Source organism: Fringilla coelebs (assembly GCF_963513975.1).
Source record: "Fringilla coelebs genome assembly, chromosome: 2".
Taxonomy (NCBI): Eukaryota; Metazoa; Chordata; class Aves; order Passeriformes; family Fringillidae; genus Fringilla; species Fringilla coelebs.
This window is the reverse complement of record NC_140029.1, coordinates 94,421,549-94,446,660: the sequence shown is the minus strand read 5'-3', so window position 1 is coordinate 94,446,660 and position 25,112 is coordinate 94,421,549. Positions and strand designations below refer to the sequence as shown.

At 40.0% G+C, this 25,112-nt stretch overlaps 1 protein-coding gene across 1 annotated transcript in view; it reads right to left on the bottom strand.

Annotated features, from left to right (window-relative positions):
- ZBTB20 (zinc finger and BTB domain containing 20) overlaps nucleotides 1-24,645 on the bottom strand; it is a 473,573-nt gene extending 448,928 nt beyond the window's left edge. Inside the window, exon 1 of the mRNA XM_084225372.1 lies at nucleotides 24,568-24,645. The gene's annotated coding sequence lies outside the window, so the exon portion shown is untranslated. The remainder of the gene's footprint in view (nucleotides 1-24,567) is intronic.
- Nucleotides 24,646-25,112: the final 467 nt, after the last annotated feature.

Below are 25,112 nucleotides of genomic sequence, written 5' to 3'. Positions count from 1 at the left end.
AATGAAAAAAAATTACTAGCACCATAAAGGCAGGTGAAAGATTGGCGTGTTTGGTGCAGCCAGAGCACCCATCTCCAGTTCTGCCAGAAACCTGCAGAGCCCTGATTTTCAGTAGCAAGGGGAAGATAGGGAAAACCAAAGTACTCACCAGAACTGTGAAAGACTTTATTGCAAATGACAAGATTCTGGATGATGGATTGAGAGGGAAGGAAGGTACTTCAGTGCCAAATAACATATCCTAGACTGCTCTAGTCTCTCCTCTCCACTTTATGTCTCCAGGTGCACCAATATGCTAAGTTTAGACATATCTTGTTGGCAGCCAAAACTGGAAAAGGAGTCACGGCATCATGTAAACATGTCTGAGGATAAGAGCTACTTCCTTCAGAAAAAAAAAAAAAAACTGCCTCTTAGCAGATACCTAAGTGTTGATTTTCAAATGCTGAAGAAATTTAAGTAATACTGACTACATGAACTGGTTGGGTACCTTGCCTATCCCTGTGATGGGCTAAAACATTGGTTTTGATGTACTTCACATATTTGCCCTACGACATTTCCATTAAAACCTTCAGGGAGTTCTGCATTACCCAGGAACTGTTCTTAGAAACCAGGCTGGTTTAACACTATACTGCTGTTAAAAATCATAGGCAAGCTTCCATGACAGTTCTGTTTCAGACAGTATAGGCAGGATCTAGAAACAGTCACAGACAGCAACATGTCTGAACTTGATTGCTTCCACTCCGTCCCCTTAACCACATCCACGGGTCTCTGAGACTCCCCTGGTGTATCACACCATCTTGTTGCCAGCCCAACAGGATTGGTGATTCACATGTCTCTACTGGTGTCCTGCAGTGTCTCTGCAACTTTGTGCAAATGTAATGAGAGAGATGCCAATTAAAAAGGCTCAAGAGTCCTGCAGTGTGGCAGGCTGATTCAAATTAGATACCTGTATGAAGTGATTAAAAATAGGTTTTTTAAACCTGAAGATAACAGGAGGACAGTATGTTTGATTTACATCAGCAGGGGCCAACGAAAAATGTAGAAGGACCACACAAAGGTCTTTATTCCTGCAGATTTACTGGTGATGATGCTGAGGACAGGAACGGGGAAATACAGCGCACTTCTGGTGCCTTTCAATATGCAAAAAGTCTCAATTGTTCTCCCATCTCAGCAGTCACTACTTAGTACCAGACCTCCAAATAAGTAATACTTTCCTTTAATATAGCAACTTTGGTCCATCATGCCATATTTCAGGTGCATGTAATCATAAACAAATCAAATCTCACAACTTCTTTTGGCAACAAAACTACTGCCAGTCTCATTTTACAGATAGCAAAAAATAAAAGGAAAAAGTTAATCACCCTTTTGAGAACAGAAAGTGAAATTGGGATGTTAGCCTTTCCTCATCAGAAGTTCAGTCTATGTTGCCTCTATGGATCAGTCTCTCAGACAGCCCAGCTGATTTACAAGACTGAGATTCACTTACTGAACTAGAACTGGCTTTTCTATTGTTTTTGTTTGTTTGTTTGTTTTGGGGGTTTTTGGGGTTTTTTTAAATCTCAGAATGTCCTGAATAATAAACCAGAAGCAAAGCTGACATGTCTCCAACAGTTGAAATAGATTTGTGTAAATCTGTGTGCAAGTAGTGTGTACCAACTACCCACTTTCCTTTGTGATGACACTACCTGTACACTTTGCATAATGACTGTTCCCCTAGGCCACCTTGCATTAAGGCTGCAAAATGGTGTTTCTGTTGCATAATCATCCCATGTCATACATTTCTCTAATGATGTGTTGGGCAAATGTTACTGCTACATCAGTGAATTCTGAGAGCAACATCTCACAACATAGCAATTTTTGTCCCAGCAAGGCCAATCCCTTGCTTTTATATTCATCAACACTGGTGTAGATCAATCACCACCTACAGGGACTGAGAGTCCTCCTCAACTCCAGAAGACAGTATCATACCAACATACCACTTTCCAATTCAAAAACCAAAACCATACAAAAAGCCCTTAGACCTACATGCACACGAGCTTGGGATATCCATGTGTTATTAGCTTTCTGTCCTGGGAAGCTAATTTAGCTTTCTGTGTAGATTGTGTTGCAATTATTTAACTCCTAACAAGGTGCAGTTATCTGTAGCCTTGGCTATACATATATGTCCATCCTCTCCACTTACAGGGTGCTGGGATATTACCTTTATTTGCATGGGCAGGCCATTAGTGACCGATTTAGCTGTTGAGCTAACATGCCAGGCCCTCATGCAAGCTGGGGAGTTACAATGAAGTCAGATCTTGTTACATAGCCCACTGCATTGTAGGGGGTGCACCCTCTATTATATAACTATACGGTTCCTAAAGGTTACCTCTGATTCCACTATAGAGACATGTTCCACTATAGAGACAATGTTCAGCCAACATTTAAGGAGTAGAAATTTGATTAATTACTTATGAAAATCCACACTGAATCCATCCCAAACTGAACAACAAATAATAAAAAGTAGTTTTATCACATGAAAGGAGCTTTGGTAACAAATCAGGATGCATATTCATCACTCTCTTCTACCAGATAACCAGGATAACCAGGAAAGATTTCTGGTTTTGCCACAGAAAGTTAAGGAGCATGCAGACTGTTGATTGCTGTCATAATGTTTTCAGAAGTGAAAATTCTGAAGCTCAGGCTGGCCAGCATTTCTACTTTTACCTTGTTTAAATAGTAGGGGGAAAAACTACCAACAAACCAACACAAACTTCTGTAACTCTAATGATTGTTGTAGCAGTTGAGATGCACTAAGTTTATCATGAATGAAGATCTGATCTAGATGGGGGAAATAAGTGAGACACATCACTAACAATATTTTGGAAGCTGTTATTTTACCCTCTGGGTGCAATTGAATATTTTCATAAGCCTATCAGCATGAATCCATTCTACCTGGAAAGTATTTATGTCAGCATTTTCAAAGATGCTACTCATTCAAGAGGTAATTATCTCCTAGTTTAGAATATCACATATGAGAATACTGTCCCCCAAATGAATAGCCATTTCTGGAAAAATAAAAACAAAAATGTAATGTAAGTGTATCAGAGGTATGAAGATGGAAATTTCATACTTGAACATTTATTGACTATATATGAAGTGGACAAAAACTTCTCTAGAGAAAAAAAAAAAACAACAGAGAGTGTTGAAATTTCAAACATTCAAAACTCTTCAGTAGGCTCTAAAAGTTATGTGATTATCTTAAAAGCCAGGAATTTTTTTAAATCTCTGTTATGATCAATAGCATTTTTAAAGCTTTTTATGCAATTATTAAAACTAGAAATTTCTTTATGTATTTTCTTAAAGCTAAGGATGTATGACCAAAAAAAAAAACATAGTATGTACAGTAATGCTGTAATATTTGAAAGAAGCAACACTAAGTGGCATTATTCATCTAGTATTAATAGTACTTCACCATGACATCCATTCAATGGATGTAGGATTATTTTCCTCAAATACAGTCATGCAGTGAGAAAGTTCCTCTATAAGATTTTTCTCCATCTATTCTAGGCAGGTTTAAATCAGTGCTTTTACCAGGCAAACTGAACTTGTAAGTTACTGAAAAGTCTGGACTTTCACTCAAACCTCTTCAGCTTGTTTCTCACTTTGAAGCAGTTCAGCCCAAAATTTCACCGTGGCACCCAGTGTCAGCTGGCCCAAATTCCTGCTAAGTCCCCATGCTTAGTGTTTCTGGATATGCATCCCTAGAATCCCACTGCCAGCTAACAGCAAACATAAAGCCCAGGGACTTAGGGGCATTTAGGCCACGTGGCTCTGACCTGTGAGTACAAAATCTGCCTGATTCTGTTTCAGGGCTAACTAAATGTTGTGAGGCCATTCAGTAAAGTAATGGAAAAGAGTAAAACATCAAGCAAAGGTTTATCTTTCATAGCCTCAGAAGCCCACTCCAGCAGCAAACAACTGCTGAGCCCTGTATCAAACACACAGGAAACACTAGTAAGGATGTAACCTTTTTACTAAAAACAGTGCTACCAACTATAGGTAAAAAAGTCTTACGTTCACAAACCTTGATTATGTGTAGACCACCTCAGGATTATTTTTGTGTGTATGTGGGCAGGATTTTTTGGCTTTGAAACATTTAATCAAAGATGTTTCTGAAGAATAAAGAACCAAGATGCACTAGATGTAATAAAGAAAAGGAATGTCTTGGTCTTTTTTTTCCTTTATGTAAGCTAAGCTCTATTAGAAAAACTAGACTGGGTCCAATTAGTCCTTTAGTTTTAGCCTAAAGGAGAATATTTTTTGATAAAGTGAACACAGTTTGCTGAGCTGTTTTAAAGGACACATTTAGAGGTGCATTTCTTTTCCTGAAGTATTAATTGAAGTTCATTTTGAAAGGAATAGATGAGAGAGTTTATTATTTAAAGACAAAGAAATTAAAAGCAAAAAGTTGTAATAACTGAAAATTAAGCCTCAGGTCTTATTTTACACAAGAACAGAGATAAGAACTTTTCTCTCAATCAAGCCTGTTAAAAATTGGAAGATCTAGCAAGGTTAGTGGTGGTTTAAGTCTGACAGAAATGAGCTTTGGTATCCTATAGACAAACAAGTCTTTTATTTTGCCTGTGTTTGAACAAAAGGGCCTTTCATTACAGAACTAGAACATACAGAACAAGGTGACATAATATTTTCAAAATGATATAATAGAAACAAAGTGTACCAACTTCAATGCCACTCTTCAGTCAGGTTTTGTAACATGCCCAAGTCAGATACTATTTTATGGTCAAAGGGCTCCTCTTCTATAATTTTCTTTGCAAATATTAGCTAGAACTGTAAGATTTTTTATTGCTACCAGGATTATGTATGATTATATAATGAGAGATCCCCTTTGTAATATCTGTGCAATTAGGCATAATTAAGTTTGTCAGAGGAACGTTAATTTCCTGATTTTTGAGTAAATAAAGAATCAATGTTAACATTGCACTAATCAGTACTAACTAACACTTAATTTGTTTTGTTTCAAAGTCAGAGGTCATATTGTGAAACCATTTGATAATATGCAACAAAAAAAACTCAGCAAAATAAACAGAAGTTGGAATAAAGATAACTTTATATTAACTGGTACTTTGCTGTCCTACTGTTCCATTTGTTGAGTTGTCCTGAAGCCAACAAAATATTGGTAAGAATCAGGATACAAATATGACTTTAAGTAGTCTCTGTTGTAGTCTCAGAATGCATCGACATTTGTTTTTAACACACTGTGATAATATCACAGATGTTAGAACCATAAATGCCAGTATACCTTTACGCTTTCTGTTTCAGAAACAAAGGTACTGCCACGACAGCTGCATGGAATTCTCACCACTTTCAGGAAATCATTTGAGGGCCAGGCATCAAGCAAGGGAAGAAAATCATGTCTGATAGGAACCCCACATAAATATTGAGCTATACATCACACATCCATCCAACTGAGTAAGCAAATGAGTTTCAGCCTGAAATTCCTAGGTATTCCCAGAATAAAGCTGCAATGTACCATAAAAATTCACTGGGGATTCTTAGATATGGGATTATGAGGGCAAACTGTGAGCAAGCTATTAATGGTTACCTGGTGTAGCACAGCTATTCTCAGTCATGAGAACTGAGACTGCCTGTTCAGGCACCATGTGCAGCTCATGTAAGCATCTTTAAAACAGGTATGAGAAAAGTAGCCACAGGGTTATAATGAAGAGAATTTATGGGGCATTGCTCTCCCACATTGCTGTTTCAACATAAACAGTACTTTGGGCTCCAAGTATCAAAATGTGACAATGCTGAAAGTCTATGTAACATTATTATCTCTCCTTTTTCCTGCCTTATTTCTTGAGAAAAAAAACCCCAAACAGTAAAGCATTAAATAATTTCTACATTGAAATGACTGACAATAGTCTTCAGAGTCAACACTGCTTGACACATCCAAGAATTCTTGTGTTAGGAGACTGACTGGAAACAAACAAGTGTCAGCTCACATCTAATGCAATCTTTAATTAGAACCTCACAGTCAGGCAGGCTACAAGCTTTTTACGTCCTAAATTAAAGCTGTAATTTTGGAGCACAAGAAGTCAACCACCAGGGAACAAAAGCACCAGTTCACCATACTGCTAAAAGTCAACTCAGTCTGACCCCTGTTTCAAAATATGAAGATAAGTTATAAATTACATCATTTTCTGGAGCAGACAAGATACAACAACTGCTATAGATTTTTAGTGTTAGGTACTTAATGATGCTGGAAGTTCTTTGGGATAACTACAGGTTACTCCTTTGAGAAAAGTTATGCACAAGACAAATAAAGCCCAAAAATCTGACTTACAGGTTGTATCCACATTCATGTTACAACACTATCCACAGGTCTCAAAGCTTAACCTTATCCATCCCTATCTACAACAGGAGTTCACTTTCAGAGGAATGAGAATATTTGCTTCACAATAGCTCAAAGGTGTTGAAATCCCTGCCAGACACTAACACTTCATTCCACTCATTTTAATGGAAAATAGATGCCCAAATTCCCAAAGACAGCCCTTTTACCACTGGGCCTAAAGAAGGAGATTACTTGAAAATATCTTTTTATCACAAGAGAAGACAGGAAAAAAAATTCCAATTAAAATTGGTGGAATTGATCGAAGAGTGAAAGCCATCAAGGAACGAGACAGGCAAAATGGGGAATAAAATAAGGGAAAAGAGCATGAAGTTATCTCAGTCTCCTCAAGGAGTAAAAAACCAAAACTTCCTACTAGAGTAAAAGAAGATGTTTCAAGTTTGTTTTCTTATTGCTAAAAAGAGGTGTAGATTAAAGACTAGGAAGCAGATTGAAAATCATGGCAAAGGCATACCATAAAGCTGGAAGTAAAACATTGTACTATGAATTACTCAATTGTCACAATTAAATGGCCAGAAATTGCTCAAGTGTTTCAGGAGTAGCCATACGCACCCCTAACATCACAGGTTTTGGTTTGAACTGAAATTCTTCTGCTCAAAAAACATTTCTAGGCAATACTACTTGGGCTTAAAAAGCATTTCTAACAGCAGTCTTTAGGCTTATCATGGAGATCTGCACACGTCTGAGATGAGCAGTGGATGGTGGCAGGTAATTACAAAAGTACAGTAAAACACACTGGATGAGTTGCAGCTTTTACCCTGCTCCTCTTAGCACCTTCATTCTCCAACTCCTCCCTGCTAACTCAGCCTTTCAGTCCTCGCTCCTCTCATGAGTACTCAAGATTAGATCAAGTCCTGGGAATTTCTAAGCAGAGCTCTGGGCCTAAGACCATCCCTGTGGGGACAGGGAAGTACTTGATGGATAAAGAGCCAACCATCCCACACAGTCACACAGTTACCACTCTACACATTTCTCCCACTGTGGCCATGCTCTCAACCCACAGAAAGCTCCTTGGAATTTCCTGCGGTACCCGATACGTCCTTCTCACTCTTAAAGCAGTATATGCACTTCCGTCTTTGAGAAAACATCAATAAACAGTTCAAATAGTTACTTTTAAAACTGATAGCTGGACTTTCATTTAAGAGAACTACAGCTAAGATTGCACAGAGAGGCTGATCATAGCATCATAGAATGGTTTGTGTCTGAAGGGACCTTAAAAATCATCCAGTTCCACCCTCTGCCTTGGGCAGGAACGTCTTTCACTAGACCAGGTTGTTCAAAGCCTCACCCAAGCTGGCCTTGGTGCCCTACTGGCACATGGATGCACTCTACTTTGCAGTTGAGAGAGACACTGAAAAAAAACCAAACCAAAACAAAAAAATCCTCGGAGGCAAAAAAAAGGAATGAACTATCTAGGACCACTAAATATGATAAATATGAACAAAAGAAGCACAAATGGTATGGTACTGGTAAATTAGCATGTTTTTCTTTTTTCAGCAACTGAAAGCACCTGAGTTGCGCTGGCTTTTAGAGAAGTGCTCCCCATGCTCTCCCATGTAAACACCAAACCAAAACTCACACAGATGTGATCGGTGAGATAAAGCCCTGACAGACAAAGCTAGAGGTGTTTCAAAAGCAGAAATACATTTGACCAAAGATGGCCTGCTCAGCCTCTCACAATAGACCCATGGAACATGTTATAACATTTTGCTGCAGGGGTTGCTTATATATAGTTTGGCAAAGAGTCCTTGAGTCATGTTACCTATATTTACAATGTCAGATACAGAAACAATCCAGTGCTGACTATTCAGGATCTGACACTTAGAAATGTTTACATGAAAATAACAAAGAATAGGAAGAAGTGTTGTTTGAAAAATCAGGCTCTATTTTCTATCTGCAAATGAGAAATTTAAACATTCTAAGACTCAACAGGAAAGTGACACGAGTAAAGCAGTTCTGTCCCTCCTAAAAGACAGCAAAAAACATAAACTCTTTCCTTCCTACTTACATGGGGAATAATACTTTCAGGGCCTGATGAGAGAGATGCTGTTAGTCAATGGAATAATTTTTCAAATTATGCTAAAAAAAGAGTAATAAACAAGTTTTGAATATGAACATACAATACTTCTAGTATCTAAAAACTTCCATTAAGTAATCTGAGTAGTCTATAACAAGTCTAACAAAAGCCAGCACTCTCACACAGATTTTCCATCCTAACTGTTAAATCCAGACTGCAGGCTTCTTGCTCTACTGTTAATATTAAAGATACCAATATTAAACTGGAGCTTAATGGTTAAGACACATAAAAATATGCATTTATCTGACTTCAAGAGAAGTTGGAGAAAGCAACAAGTACCAAATGCATGTACCAAAGTAACAAAACCCAAGATAATTCTTTACCAGGATAGTGTAGATTGTTCGAGAAGTTAGGATGACTTCATATCCATCTCAAAAAATTCAGACAATCCATTTTTGTAGACTCTTCAAGATGAGAGGTTCTTTTAAGTGAAACTACTAAAGCAGGACTCTGATGAGTTTCATGATCCTGAAAGTGAGATGTTTTAATGCTGTCATTATCATTATTAAACGTAGCTGCAATGATGATTTAAATCTGTGTTCCAAATCTCCTAGACGCTCTTAAACATTAGACACCTTTGTGTATTGAAGACCCAGAAATAAGCTTACCAGCTGATTATGCTCTAAAGAAAATCTCTGCTTAACAAGACAGATGCAACCTTATTTTGTCTTAATGATGTTGCCTTCAGTAGAACACAAAAGGAGCAACTGATAGCAATGATTGAAACATTTCTTTTAGAGACTTGTAAATTCAGCTGTCCACTACAAGAATCTCCAAGAGAAGAAACAGGAGGATAATAAAAGAAAAAGTAGCTGCATTGAATAGTGACATTAGTGCAGGTTGGCTATCTGAACAGGACAAATGATCACCTAATGACCACAAGTTTATGGACAATGAAATGTCTGCCTTGTATGCTGTTACTAAAAAATGAAAATCACAGATACTGGTGGTGCATAACCAAAGATATAATCCAGCAATGGGAAATGCATGAGAAAGCTGTCCTTACTATTTGGTAAGACAGAAGGAAACAAATTTGAAACAAGAATGTTTAAAACTATTTCTTCTGCTTCTGATATATGGCTGCTCAGAGCTGTATTTCAGCCACACTAAGTGAAAAAGTAATGGCCAAACTCTGCCAAACCTGTACTATAGAGCCTAAAGACAAATCTGCTATTACCAGCAGGCTGGATAACTCCAGTGAAAAAGGGTAACCTGAGTGAAAAAGCACCCCTGGTTCCCAGAGACACTCAGTGTTCCTCTCAGGAACATGTGATTCTGCATTTGCATCAACAAGTGTCTTGAAATTTGCACTGAGAACAAGAAGGACTTTGATCAAAAAATAGCACACATTTTTCTCTGCAAGGAACTTTACAGAGAGGTACTAAATTTACAAAAGCAGTTGAAGGAGGTTTCAGAGGGACTTGACAGATTACAGGCTGATGACACTACCATTACAGCCTCAGTGGAAATGTGGTTTGATCTAATTAACAACAAAGAACTAGAACCACTGAAGAACAAAATTAAAAAATTATTCAAAGACTCTTGGAAGCTTTCCATTTCATAGCCACCAGGATGGATTTGAAACACAGACGGATGGGATTAAACCCAGGATACGACGTCATTGAACATATTCCAGGTACCTCCAACATTCTAAGATTAAAAACTGAAGATATTTTGCCCTTAATATGTGATTTAAAAATTGATTTGATTGAACACAATTAATTTTATCATGCAGGTGGAAAATACAGATGTTAAATTAGGGCAGACAAGATGGCTGAACTTAGAAATGCTAGTTTCAAAAACAGATGCATTGCTGTCCAGCCAACTCAGCATCACTTTTTACACATTTTTAGTTTATTCACATCGCTTCCATTGAAACTGTGTAACAGCATAGGTGCTAAAATCAAAGAATCTAGCGAAGCACACCAATATGCAGAGTTAGATATAAAGCCTCATAGACCTAAATTTTTTCACAAACTACAGAGACTGTGAAGATGTTCTTGTTTTAAGTACAGAATCACACACTTTGCATTTTAGGTAATGTGTCTTTTGTGTTCAAGGGATAAATGCACCCAAAAAATACATCACATCATTTGTGTGTGCTGTTTCAATGGATAATATACTGCATCTGAGTGTTTCCTCCAATAGGCTTTTGCAGAAAAAAACCCAAAAAAGTCATGCTGGGGAGAAAAATTCAACTTTGATACATTGGCTGCTGTTTCCACATACAAGTTTTCTCTCCACACCCAACAGAGAACACATACCTCAGCTGAACAATTGTGAGCATATGTTAGCTATGCCAATATCCTGCAGAAAGTTACAAAAGGCTTTAACTTATTTTTGACTGAGAGAATCACATAACTACTAAAGTTTTTCCTTGAGAATTTCAAGTCAAGTTGGGATTACTGTACTTCCCTCTTTGGGAAGTTGTATGATTATTAATCTTATAATTAAAAAAGTAGAAGTTAATGAGGAAACGTTAACATCAGATGATTTAGGGGCCTATTAATACTAAAAGTGTATTGGGAAAAAAAAAAGGGGGGGAAAGGAAAAACCCATTGTGTAATCCAGGTCTGATGAAATGCTGGACAATTTTGAGACTGATAAAGTGAGTCACTGCCAACTGACTCAGCATGACAACGGGAGTTCATTGTTGCCTTCGGACTGAAGGAAGCAAGCACGCAGTTGGTTCGAACCGGATTTGTTCTTGCACTAAAATGTGCTATTTCCGCCATCTTCTTCTCCTCCTCTCACGTCTTCCATCAGACCCTCTGGTGTCTCCAGTACACACTGCATTTATTAAGCCCTGCAGTATTCAGCTAGCATTGGATACAACACACATTAAGCCCTCAGATGCTGCATGTTACAAAATTAACTTAAAAGGCTGGAATGCAGCTCCATTTTTAAGTCCCAGTATATTTATATTTCACATATGGTTTTCGCTAGGCTATTCACAGGGGGGACTATAAAGCATCTCAACATGTGAGGTACTCTTGTAAACCTCACCATGTCCTCAGTTGCACTTACTGTCCTCAGGCATGGGGGATGTTGTACTGGAAGCATTAATATGTATATACGTGCTGCTTTTTACATCCACATTTCCTTCTGCTTGTAGGTTTGGCAACAGCAGGATGGCTGAATTCAACTCAAAAAATGGAATTCCTGTTTGTCTCCAAGGCTTTCGAAAGATTAACTTCTGCCAGTCACTGCAACTTCCCCCCACCACCCTCTGAAGTTAAGAAAACAAGGAGAGCTCAGCAGCTCCCATGGGGCTCGGGACCCTCCAGGGTCTAGGCAACAGAACTAAACAAAATATACTGCCTCCAGCCTTGGGATCTCTCAGTTATATGAGAAGGGTTTCCTCAAATATTGCAATAAAGTGGATTTACATTATTAACATACACAAGACTGACCAAGAGAAAGGCTCACCTGCTGTACAACATTACATGGAGTGCACAGGGTAATGTTACAAAACCTGGTTTGTGGCTCTTTAGCTTCTCCATACCATCATTTCCTATGTTCTGCTTTTCCAATTAAAGCTGCTTCTCCTGAAGTCTGAAACATGAAAGTCATGTTTTGAGTTTTTTTTTACAAGGGACTATTAGAGTCTTAGAAGTCTACTGATTTTACTGTAGTTTAGAAAAGACTCTTAGAAATAAAATTAAATTATTTTTGAAAATAAACAAGCAACAAGAAAGGTCTACACTTGTTCCAGCAGCTAAAGCATATCCAGCTATTACAATTTTTTAGAATGCATATTTTGCCAAAGGGAACTATGCCACATCAAAAATTGTCATGCCAGATAAGAAAAACTCAGAACTGAAGGGTAAGATATGTAATCAGCAAATATGGGTTATATCCAACTTGAAGGTAGACAACTTGACAGGTGACTTGAACTAAGTCAGTCAGCATCTCTAAATATGAGTTTATCCAGTGCAGGAGGCTACTAATGCTTTCCTATTTCAGAAGGGTATCTTAAAGCTTAATTAATTGTTCATAAAGAACTCAGATTCTCAGATGAGTAGCATCAGAAAACGCCAAAGTATTATTAATCTCAGGTGCCAAAGAATTATCCCTGCTCTTGCATGGATTAGATCTGAAATATTTGTAATTTCTGTGATAGCAATATCCCCAGTCCAGTTCGCAAATGATGAGAGTTATCCAAGTAAAATAAATGTCTGGCCATCAGAGTAAACAAAGACATCATTTTACGAGTCCAATCTAAATTGTAGAGATAATCAATATGAGAATAGCAGTGCCCACAATGAAACCTGTATTAATTATGAAGAGAGTTTATGAAAGAAATTAATCATTATTATGGAGTTCGCTGTAGGAATTTAATAGCATGAGCCAATTCTACATGACTCTTATGATGCTTGAGGTCAAATATGCTGAGTTTGAAATAAACTTTAATCTACTCTGAACTAACTTTGTATAAAAAAAGAAAGCTTCTCATAAGTTCCACTGTACTGCCCAAAATAATAAATCTATTCTACCCCATAAGTGCGTGTGGTCTGATATGCCATCCTGACAATAGATTCTAATGCCTCTTTTCCCTCTCTTTTCTTTTGTTTGCCTTATTTTGTTTAGATTGGTGCTATAGGAAAACTATATATACTGAGCACAAGAGAAAATTTGATATGGGAGTCAAGCAATATATTTTTAAGCTAACTTTGTTGTTTTTTTTTTTTTCCTTAAGTAACCACTCTTCCAAAATAAACAGAGAAATGTTTATGGAAATAAAGAAACAAATTATAACAATTTTAGGTAGCATACCACAGTCAAATAAATACCATTTTCTAATAAAACAAACTGGGAGAAAGCCTAGTTTAACTTAACCCATAGTAACCAAGAAAGCAGCTCAAGGGACTTTCTTTTCCAGAACCAGAACCATTCTTGAGAGCTAAAGATTCATATCCTTTGATGAGCTTCAGAATCCCTTTTGTAGGATTATTAGTTCTTCTATGACTGCAAGCATTGAAAATACTCAGTGTGGGTTTAATTCCACCTCCAGTCAAGTCCCAGTTGTGTTCAAAGAGAGAAGAGTGAAACTGATGCTGAGAGCATTTGAAAGAACAAAACTTTGTATTTATTTGTTTTTGTGAAATTCATCTTACACAAAGTAAAAGAAGGAAGACATAAGTAATATCCAGTCTCATTGATGTGAAGTCCACACATGTCAAGAAGTCCATGGATCAGAAGTAGGCAGGAAATTCTTGGGGGGTTTCTTGTTTGGGGTACTTCTGAGCTCGTGTTTGTGAGGGGAAGGAAGCCAAAGCACTGGGATGTGGCCAAGATGTAGGGGTTGACTACCCCTCCATGTGCATTGAGAGATGCAGCAGTAGTGTCTTCCTGCTTTTGCAAAATATGGAATTAGCCATTTTGGAGACTCCTAATAATGTATGCAAAGCTCACAATATGATCAATAATTAGGTGTGCAACAGAAAGAACAAACCCTTAAAATTTAACAAGAACACTTTCCAATTAAAAGAGTCAAAAACAACTAAGTGTGAATATTTATCTGAGCTAGCTTTGTTGATGCTGTAGGATTTCTTTGTAGTTGTACAATTCTGCTTGCTAAAATTCTCTTGGCAACTACAGACTTCCTTACTTCTGATCTCATCACACACAGATGGCTCAGGCTTGTAAAATATTATTAGGGGACGTGTTGGAGCGGCCTGAACATGGGTCACTCCAGCAGCGTAATCTGACTCTCACGATTTCTCTGGATTTGTGTAACCTTGAGTTCTGCCAGGGTTTCCCAACCTGCAAAATGGGAAAAGAGTCTACCTCCTAACAAAGTGACGAGAACGGGTGAACCCTATATAAAAGGAAGAGTGTTACTGCTATTTGAGGAGAGTAAGATAGCGTCATGTCGACTTTTATTCTCTTCTCTGAAACAAACACCGACATAGATATAAATAGTGCCTGCAGAAAATCAAGGGGTGAACTTCTGTATGTTTTTTTAAACATTCTGTAGCTAATGTATGTAAAGTCTGCTTAGAAGAGTTTTGAATAGTTTAATAATTAAACCAAAAATCTTTAGTTCTAAAAGTATTAACATTTACCAGAGTGGATTTATTTTTCCAGTGGTGTCATAAATTCACAGTATTTACCCACCAGTTCTGGTTTTCATAACAGGACTGTGGTTTTTATTTTGATCCCTGGTTAATTTATTGCTGCAGCACATCATTTTGCTTTTCTTTTAGAGGTTCTGAGGAAGAGTAATTCTTTACAGACACTGTTCAGATGGTATTTTTCAATTAAAAACACTTAAAGCAGAAAGGAACGATTGTCTGGTGGGGGACTGAAGATCAGAGTTCAATGCTTGGCTCTACAATAGACTCCCTGGGGACATTTTCAAAGGCACAAATGGCAGGTTGGCACATCACTCCCATACTTGCTTTAGTGGGAGTTAGTTGCCTCTGAAAACCTCTATTTCCTTTGCCTGAATTATCCCAATAAAATCATCCCATTTTTCCCTGTGTCTTGGTCTGCAACCACAACAGTAGAAATTCTAGCATTTTGTTCCCCTCACCGCTCTCCTGACTTGCCTTTTTAACTAAAAGCTTCCTGAGGCAGCACTGCTTTTACAGCATTTAAAATACCCAGCAGCAGTGGATGGGGCAGTGATCTCATCTGGGTCTCCCCAGTTCCTGTTAGAATGAACACATGCAAATAACATCAATACTAATTGGGAATCTGGAGTTAATGTGCTTCTCAGGTCAAGTCCAGGTTATCATGCTGTGCAGGAGCAGGGCTGCTCAGGTAAAAAGCACTTTGTCAGCCCCAGTGAATGGCATCCACAGAATTGGAGCTGGACAGCAAGGCTGGGTCCATGTCTCCCAGTGGCACCAAGATGAGCCATCATTGAGAAAGGGGAATTATTAACCCTCTTCATCTTAGTCCTTGGTTTTTTGGTAACTTCTGCTCCATTTAAGTCAACACCCTTTGACCAAAATGTTACAATTTACTGGAACAAAATGCAAAGCTTTAAGAAATGTCCACAAGGACTTTCAGACAGCAAATCATGAACCTGAGTATGTATTTGCACCACAAGAGTAGAAGTTCTCAGCCACCATGGTAACAAAAACAGGTCTGTCGTATTTATCTTGCAAGACAGAATTAGGCACAGCAATTTTTGTTTTCAAACCACAAATGTAAAATTCCCAAAAATGTGACATGTGGAACTACTTAAAGGGAGTGAATGGCAATATACTGAATAAATATGCATGACCAGTAAATTCAAGAAAATATTGATCTGTATTTGTTTACTCAAAAAGTGGAGTGCCCCATAGAATTATTCTACTAAAACTAATAATAATTTTTTTCTACTCTACTGAACTTAAATGCATTGTGACCATGGGTTAAAATAAAAAAAACAAAAAACAAACCCAAACAATTCATATTCCATGTGCACTTGTTAATTATCTCCTGTCCTACCTGGAATTACCACGTTTGCCAAATGAGATGAGCTAGTGCTCATTATATTCCAGAACATCACCAGTGAGCAATGACGTCTTTCAGATACCCACTAGTAGTTAAACCAGGCTTTTTATTTTCGACCTATTGCATAAGTTATTCTCTAAGCCATTCATCTTTCTCAACAATTTCTTTCTGACTATAACCAAGATCCTAAGTTTTGTGGACAATTTTTTTCCCTGAAGTTAACACAGCAAAAGCCAGCAGCATTACAGTAGGAATTATTTTTATGCAATATATTCATGAGTCTAAGGCATATCTTTATGTTCTAGGCACATCCTCCATTTCTTTCTGCATCATATTGAATCATCTATGCAATCAGCCCAGTGTGCAATGCAAGACAGAATTCCTACAGTAGATGTAAATAATTCAAGAAAGTTTGCACCTCCTCAGGGAGATTTACTCACAGATCACCTGTTCACAGAGTTTAAATGGATGGCAGAAGAACTCCAGGATTATTACAGACCGACAACGGGAAGGGTTACAACAAAGTATCAGTATTCTCACAGCGTAGAACTGAAAGTGGCTTTGATTTTGGATACATTAACAAACTTCAAAAGGATTGGTCTAAATCCGCCAGCGGAGGAATGTAGTTTGATTGCATCACGTACTGGGATGCTGCTGCAGTCGGATCCAGAAAGAATGACGCATCACTGTCTGACATAGCTCTGATAATAGATAAGTAAACTGTAGGATTGCCAAATGAAGAGGTCAAAAAAAATCCCAACAAAAACAAAAGAGCTGATAAAGCAAATTACACCAACAGAATTTGCAGTGCAACATGAACAAAAGAAATCCAAACAAACCCCATTCCTATTACCGATGGGATGCCCCACATGGCATCACTGCAAATGGATTCTACAGAGAGTGAGAACGACACAAGTCCACAGTTCTGCAGTAACCGCAGCCCACGCAGAATATCTCCACTTGCCAGCTGAGAAACCTTGACCTACTGGCCATGTGCCTGCATTTCTATCCCCCTGATCCACTAAATCAATCATGCCTTAAGGCAGATTGCACTCATGGGTGACAAAACCCAAATCTTTTCTGTTCGCAACAGTCCTTGTATTTTCCTCCCAAAGGCAAAGCATTCTAAGGACATTCTTTATATGTCCAGAGGCCAACAGCCTGTCACTCTCTTTACACAATGCACCACATGTATCTAGGACATAGAAAGGATTATTTAAAACTCTAAAGGAGACATTTATACCCAGTACACTTCCAAAATAAGGATGGCAAGTTGCTGAAATAACTTATTTAAAACTTTTTCTCAAGTACAGAGTGATAGAATTAGAGTAAAATCATCTTGAAGGGGTTGGAAACACTTTCTCATGAAGTCTTAAACATCACTTCGAGTGACATTAACTTGAGCTACATGTCCCATCGGAGAGCAAGTGTCAGCAAAGTAAATGCATTAGTTAAAGCTTAATAGTAGTTTGGTGTTCAATATCCTGAAATATTTAATATGTTTTTTTCCCAAAGTAAACTGTTATTCAGTTTTAATGAAGACATTAACCTGCTTGATTTGTAAGCTCCTGTGGGAAGTCAGTCTAAAACACTGTCACAAGAGGTAGGCAGATGTAACAAGAGCTGTGACAGGAAATCAAGCATATTTTAAATGTTAAAAAAGCAGCCAGACAATAAGTCTCAATATGCTCTTGTTTTCTTTTAGTTTTGTTTATTTTTTGGTAATATGATTTCTGCCCTTTAAAAGATGCCAATTAAGGCTGGCTGTAACATAGTCTGAAGGTAACTGTGGGTGCTGAAATCTACGTGAGTCCTCACCAACTATGTTGTAAACAAGAAGTGGTAGGATACAGACTAAAAAAAAAAAGTTTGGGTCAGATTTGGAACTTCAAGGCACTTGCAGTCCCCAGCATTGTAGAATGACAGCTTTAAACTGGAATCCACTGTAACGCTTTTAGTCACAGTTTGAATTTTCCAGACTGACTTTGAATACAGTCTACACTTCATGGGAACAGCCGGTCTTGTGAGTTTTCAGCTTGAAATGATAGTGATATAACAAGATGAGCAAAAATGGTGAGACCCCAAGCAATTAAGGTGGGTGTGTACTCTTCCTGAAATGCATATTGGTGGTTTGACAAGGGAGACAAGCTGGCTGCTTTGTTTCACAGTAGCTGTGTTTAGTTCATGCTGTCAAGCGTGGATTCTGACACTTAACAGTATTAATATTGCTATTTCTATTGATATAATTAGCACTTCTATAAATAATAGCTAAGGCTGCCATAGCTAAGTATATTACTGCAATCAGCACCATCAGGCCCTTCTTGGTTACACACCCTCCTGGAAATGCAAGCTGATTGATCTCAACAAGAAGACAGCCACTGAGCAACGCTGTTGATTCTAGCGGCCCAGCGAGGAGCAGCTCCCACCACGTAGAAGTCTCTCCTAAACAACTAGTTTGTATGTGTGAGACTAACATTTCTCACCAGTCTTGCACCTGCCAACGTTTGAATGCTATAAATAGGGACCCTTCTTTTCAGCCACACGATAAAAAAACCCTCACATTGAGTTCAGTGGGTGTTATTCATGCACTACAATGGGGAGAAGTCCTACAAATTGTTTTGGAGACAATCTGGAACCCACATTTAAACTCCACCTAAACAGCACAAAGATTTTATTTATTTACTTCACAGTTATGAAACAAAAAAATCCTTAACAAAACAGATATTGCTGCATTTAACAGAAGAATAGCAGCAACTGCCATTTCAATCCCTAATTTCATTCTGGTACATTTAAAAATAGAGAAGAATGACAGTTTTGCGAGAGGCCTAAACTTCAGGCACTTTCAACCGGTTTCCCGGAACTTTGCCTTGTTTTTCTGCACCTAAAAGCTGTAACTTCTACATGAGTTTTGACAGCGTTTAATAACTACCTTGAGGTACTTATGCTTAATGACTGCAACTTACAACCAGCATCAGTGGGAGATGGAAGTGTACAGAACCAGTGGTGATGGAAATAAAGCCTCAAGATCTCAAAAGATGCATACAAAAATACAAGCAGTTAAAAATTATCACCAGTTTTGGAAACAGTGGGTATTTTCTGCTTTCTTCATCTTCCATAAAGTGATGTGGGTAAACACTGCACAAAGCTATTCTGAAGGCCAATATTTACAGTGTCTGGAAACAGAAAGTGTTATGTATAAGAAAAGCAGCCTAGATGTCTGACTGGAGTTTGCTACAAAAATGCTTTAAAACTTCCACTTTCTTAAGCTTTAGTCAAACGGATGTGCTGAAAGTCATGCGGGAAATTAGGCAATTCGTGTGCACAATTACTATGGGGTGGGAGACGCACATTTCTGAATCCTGGAATTTCTTCCAGAAACAGTACTTGCTAGCTGCAGTACTTGAAAACTTAAAATGGTAAAGAGGAGACTGCAATTCCAAAGGAGCTGTGAACTCCTGTAGTACTAATACAGCTCACTTTGTACGAGGCCAAAGCACTCAGAGAGCACTATGTCTTTCAGCAATATCAATGCCAAAATCATTCCTGTATAATTCCACTGATGTCACTTCAGTTATTTCAAAGAGGAAATTCATGTCTAAGCCACCTTCTGTTTTCTGATGTAAACCCAGAATAACTACATCAAAGTTTATAAAACTACTGACACTGGCATTTATTGTCAAACCAAACAGCCAATGGAAAAATTGGCCCCTACCATCTGAAATTATTACTTTAGATATTATTTATAATCCCGATGGCTGCATTTTGGAGTTCTCCACGCAAATACCTTTGCAAATATTCATGATGACAGCACATGGTATTATTCTTGTTGCACAGATAGGAAACAAAGAGTGAGCAATTTTTCCCTAAAGTCAAATATGCTATTCGTGGCAGAGAACTTCACGAGGCCCAGGTCTTAAGCCAGGAACCCAGACCAGTAAACAAGTACTCAGTCTTCAATATGCTTTCAAGAAAATATAAGAGGCAATAATTCGCTTGGACATCATATTGGATTTAAAAAATAAGAAATTATTATTTCTTTGAATGAGCTGTTAAAGAGTCAAGATCAGAACTTTCTCTTACAAAGAAATTTGATAACAAAATGTCTTATTCTGGTATTCCTTGAGGCATCTTTCAATAATATCTGGGAAAATCAGAGTATAATGTGAGATCCATTTCTATCAGTAAGAACAAAATTATCTACACACCAAAATCTTTTTATTTCCAGCTCACCCTACTCAGGCCACAAACATGGGACTTCCCAAAGCAACACAGACCTTCCAAAATCACCTCTGGTTGTGAAAACTAGTCAATGGCAACTATTTTCTTTTGTTTCAGATATGCTCAATGTTTCCTCTCAGTGAATATACTGCTCAAGAAAATTAAAGAACGAAATTTTGACTTGCTTGGGTTGCTCTGATACCCAAGATCAAGGGTCAGCACGCTGATGTAAGGGTAAACAAGCAAAGTTTACTAATAGCTGCCAATTTGAAACACTGTATTTTTTTGTTTGTTTATCAATAATGTAATGATTTGTGCACATCCTCTGCAATACCTCTTCAGAGAGCCTAAACTGCTGGTAAAATTTCCTGGGCAATTACAGATGAATTCTGCTTACTTAACATTAATTTGGTACTTTGAGCAAATTAAAAATAATTATTTTTCCCCATAGCATCTTCTACATTAATATCTGCAGTCACTCTGGAATCTTAATGAGCTAAACTCGGTAAATTCTGTCCATTCTTGGCTAGAGGACTGCCTTCTCCTTCATGATACGCATGCAATCATTTGGGAACAGTTTGCAAATCTAAAATTCCACCTCGCTTGAAGGGATTTACAGCCTCACATGACAAACTATACTGAACAATACTGAGGCCCTGTGAAAAATAAACAGAAAGAACTCACTTATTTTCTAATACCAAGATGGAAATAGTAAGTCTTGAGGGCCGCCTGGAATTTGACCAAGGTTACCCAGCAAGGATCAAATCCTATTTGTTTTAGGCAGGCAGCCCTGCCGAAATCAAATAAGCCTGCAGCACAGATCAGTATACTAAGGCTATGGTTTAACCTCTGAGGCATGCTATAAATCCTGTGCCACAAAATAGGTGCTATGGATTAATTTCTAATCCCAAATTATAACTCGTCATTGAAGAGCTGGAAACCCAATTCCCCTCACAGATTTACATAACAAGAACAGAACCATGCTGAGATTTAAGACTTTACTTACAAAATTTCTAACAAAATATTTTCCAGGATACTCAATTCATGCAGTGACAAATAAATCACACTGAATTAACAAACCATACACTATGGCACACCACCTTTTTTTTTTATTATTTTTAAATCTGCCTGCATATCTAGTCATTAATTTACCCAATAAATTAATTCCACAAGTGGCTCTCCAAGTCATCAGTTTGAATTATCAAGTTTCTGCTGTATTTCCAAAACAATGCCAGGCATGCATGTGCGTAGGAGGGATGGGACAACGAAGCCAATAGGTGCAGCTGTGGCCTGGGAGGCAGAAGGTCTGTTCAAACTCTGTCACTGACTGCCTTTTGACATTGGGAAGTCATTTCAGTGCTGTTTAATTCAAAGTCTTTCTAGCATATAACATTTTAGCAATGAAGTCACTCCTCAAACATTTGGAAGGCAGAAACAAGCCTTTATGAACTTTATGAAATCTTATTTTCCCCAAAAAAATCAGAAACACTGGGGGAAAGGGGTGTGTGCAGCCAGTCTGTTTGGATTTCTGGCCTTTGTATCTTCCCCCCGTGTAAAACAGAAAAAAAGTTGACCTTCGCAATGCATCTTTATGCAAGTACAGGTGAAAGACCACCTCTGTATATTCAGATGATTGAAGGTGCTAGCTGGTATCCCATACATCTGGTACTGCTGCTGCACAGGATCTGAACAGTTCTTCACTTTAATATGAATGCTAGCAACCCTAATTTTAAACCAGAGGACTTAGGTTCCATTCCTAATGTTACATCATAGCAGACCAAACATTAAATCCTCAGCCAGAAGGATTTTTCTTGTGTTTTACTTCTGTGGTACCACAACAAACAGGATACAGTTAAAGACTCATAAACCATTTCATTTTGGAAGACACAAGGCATTCATATCTTTAACAACTGACTAGTCACAGATTCCACATGCTATCAGAAAGTTTTCTTCTCCTAGAAATGAAGATTTTTTAAAAACACCTACAGATTAAATGATGAGATTTAAAATAATGCTAAAATTTTCTGTAATGTTCTTCCTGCATTACAAATGGACTATTAAATCAGTGAAGTGCCAATCAAATGCTTTTGTACTTTGAAAGAAAGGTTTAAATAACAAAAGCAGTTTTTCAGGCCTCTCTCTCCCTCGGTAGTGAGTGTCACCTATGCACTAATTACAACATATTTACTCGCTTTTCTAGTAAGATCACGATTGAATAGATTTTTTTTTTAAGAACATGATTTTTAAGAAAAGTTGCAATCAGAGCCTCGTGGATTCTGCCTCTTATTAATCCAGCTTGTCTAAGAAAAATATAATGTTGTGCAGTAAACTTCAAGATATATGACAGGATTGAATAATAACAGCTCTGGATTCAGTTTCCAGCTTTAAAAATCAACTCGCTGCATGACCTTGGGTGAACCATTAATTAACTAGGGCCAAATCCTCTGTGGACTAAACACAATGGAACTAGCCAGTCTGTACAAGCCAAAGATCTGGCCCCAAGTTTCCAGAAGTTTTGAATCAGGCTGGCCAAATACTGGAATTTTTGTGCTGTGAAAAAATATTTAGTTCTGTTTCAGAGTAAGAAGTAAAGCTCTCATGTCCTTTGTGGAATAAAAATTCCAAGCAATTCCTTTAAAAGGGGGAAAACAGGAAAACGGGGGAAAACAAGAAAAAAAAAAGTGGAAGTCTCTAAGGGGAAGATTTTATTAACTGCGTTTTCTCCCTGTAAGCAGGAAGAAGAATTGACAGAAGTCTGCAAGGCAGGTAGCCATGAGCCATCACTTTAATTTTCCGGTCAGAATAATGTAACTTTTTTTTCCCAGTAAAACTGGAACTTTCTTGCAGAAAACTGCAACTTCACAAACACCACATTTTCCACTGGGGAGGGAAGGATCCTCCCAGTCAGCTCTAATACTGCGTTCTCTTTGCATCCTCTGAACAGCTGAAAGAGCTCTTGCCTCTGAGGGGTTTTTGTGCGTGTAAGAGAAGGATACAGTACTTTCCTATCACAGATTTATTTTTGTCTTGAGTTACCCGTTCTTGCAAAGCACCCCGAGACTCTCAGACGTGAAATGGTTCTGCATTTCTACAACCTCAGCCCCGTAAATTCCAAACCCATCATTTCTGTTTGAGAGCATATCCCAGGCATTCAGAAAGACCCAGGAAGGCGTTCGGATTTCAGGACTGTGATCCAGTAGCTGTAGACAACAACAGCTTTTATGGAGATACTTTTTGCTCCTAAAATAATTACTCCGCTCGGAGAGCTGAGCTTCAGGGTTTTGCACATTAATTTGCTTTACAGCGAGCCTTACTTTCTCACAATTTGCCACTCAGCACAGAGGGCTCCAAGGCTGACAGGAGGGCTTTTAACCTAAGACGCACCGGCTTGCTCGGCTACAAAAGGAGACGAGGTCTGGGAACACGACGGGCAGTGCGGCAGCCCGTTTCCTCCTCAACCTGCAAATCCATTTTTCTTTCCTGCGCTCCGACTGCCAAACGCCGAGCCCCCTCCCTGCTGGCAGGGACAAGGGTAGCCGGGCACACGGCGCTGTCCCCTGGGCACAGGCAGCTGCCCGGCGCCGGGAGGAAGGACAAGGGACCGACGGCTCCGGCAGCGCCGTGGGACGCGCGGTGCGCTCGGCTGGGACGGCGCTGCCGGAGCCTCCGCGGGGAGAACGGGCAGCAGCTGATTTGCTCCGTGAGCCCTCGGGGACGGCGTCAAAAACGAACCAAAGCCCCCAAAAAACCCAAGCAGCTGAGCCCTTCGGTGCGGGGGGACGAGCAGCTCCTCCCCAGGCCGGCTCTCAGCCCGCACCCCGCGGGGCATCCCGGGCCGCGGCACTGCCTTTCTCCCGGGGGATAGCCCCGACCTGCCCTCTCGGAACCACTGGATTACAGGCTGGGCTAGGCTGGAAGGGGCCGCACTGGGTCATCCGGCCCAACCTCTCTGCTCGAGCGGGGTCATCCCGGAGCACACTGTACGGGATTGTGTCCAGATGGTTCTCGGGCATCTCTTCCCTCCCCGACCCTCGCTCACAAACGAGCGCCGCCAACTTTTCCCAGCGGCGCGGCTGGAGAAGGAGGAGGAGGAGCAGCGCGGGGGGGGGACAAGCGGGGGGAATGTCGGTGCCAAGTCTCCCTCTCCGGCCGCGCGCACCCTCAGGGGAGTGGCCCCGCCGGCTCCCAAACTTTTTCGGGACGGCGAAAAAACTCCGGGAGGCGGCAGGTGCGAGCCGTTCCACCTCCAGGACTACCGGCTCCGCTCGCCCCCGGCATACGAGCTCTCCCTGCCCGCCGGGACGCGGGAGCCCCTCGCCCCCCACCGCCCCTCACGTCCCCGCCCCGCCCCCGGTGGGCGGAGCAGGCCCGGGCCCCGCCCCCGGCCGCGCGCTGACCCCGGAAGCGCCGGTACCTCTCTCATCTTCCCCTGCCCCGCGCTGGGCGCCGCCGGCTCGCGGCACTTTCAGAGGCGGCCGCCGCCGCCTCGCAGGGCCCCCTCATTGGCCCCCGGCCCCCCCGCCCAGCCGGCCCGCACCCATTGGCTCGCAGCGCCGCCACTCAAGGCAGGCCCCGCCTCCCGCCACCGTCTGGGGCCGCCCGCCTCCTCTCGACTCACGGCTAGTTCTCGATAGGCGAAGCCGGTCCGCTATGCGCCCCTCCTACTGGAAAGTGGAAACGTCGGTCAAACCTGCGGCGCCTCTCATTGGCCGGATTTTAGAACGCTAGGGGGCCGTCTTCGCTGCTCGGGAGCGGTGACTGGCTGGGCGGAGGTGTCAGTCGTGCCGGCACTCGGGTGCCGATTGGTCGCCGCGGGCCAGGCAGCAGGTTAGGTTGCGCTCCCCCCCGCCACGCCCCCCCCCGCCTTCTACGCATTTCTATTTCCCGCTTTATTTATTTATTTTCCTCCATAAACTTAAATGACCCCGGAGGGGGCGGGCCCCGGACGGGGCCCTCCCG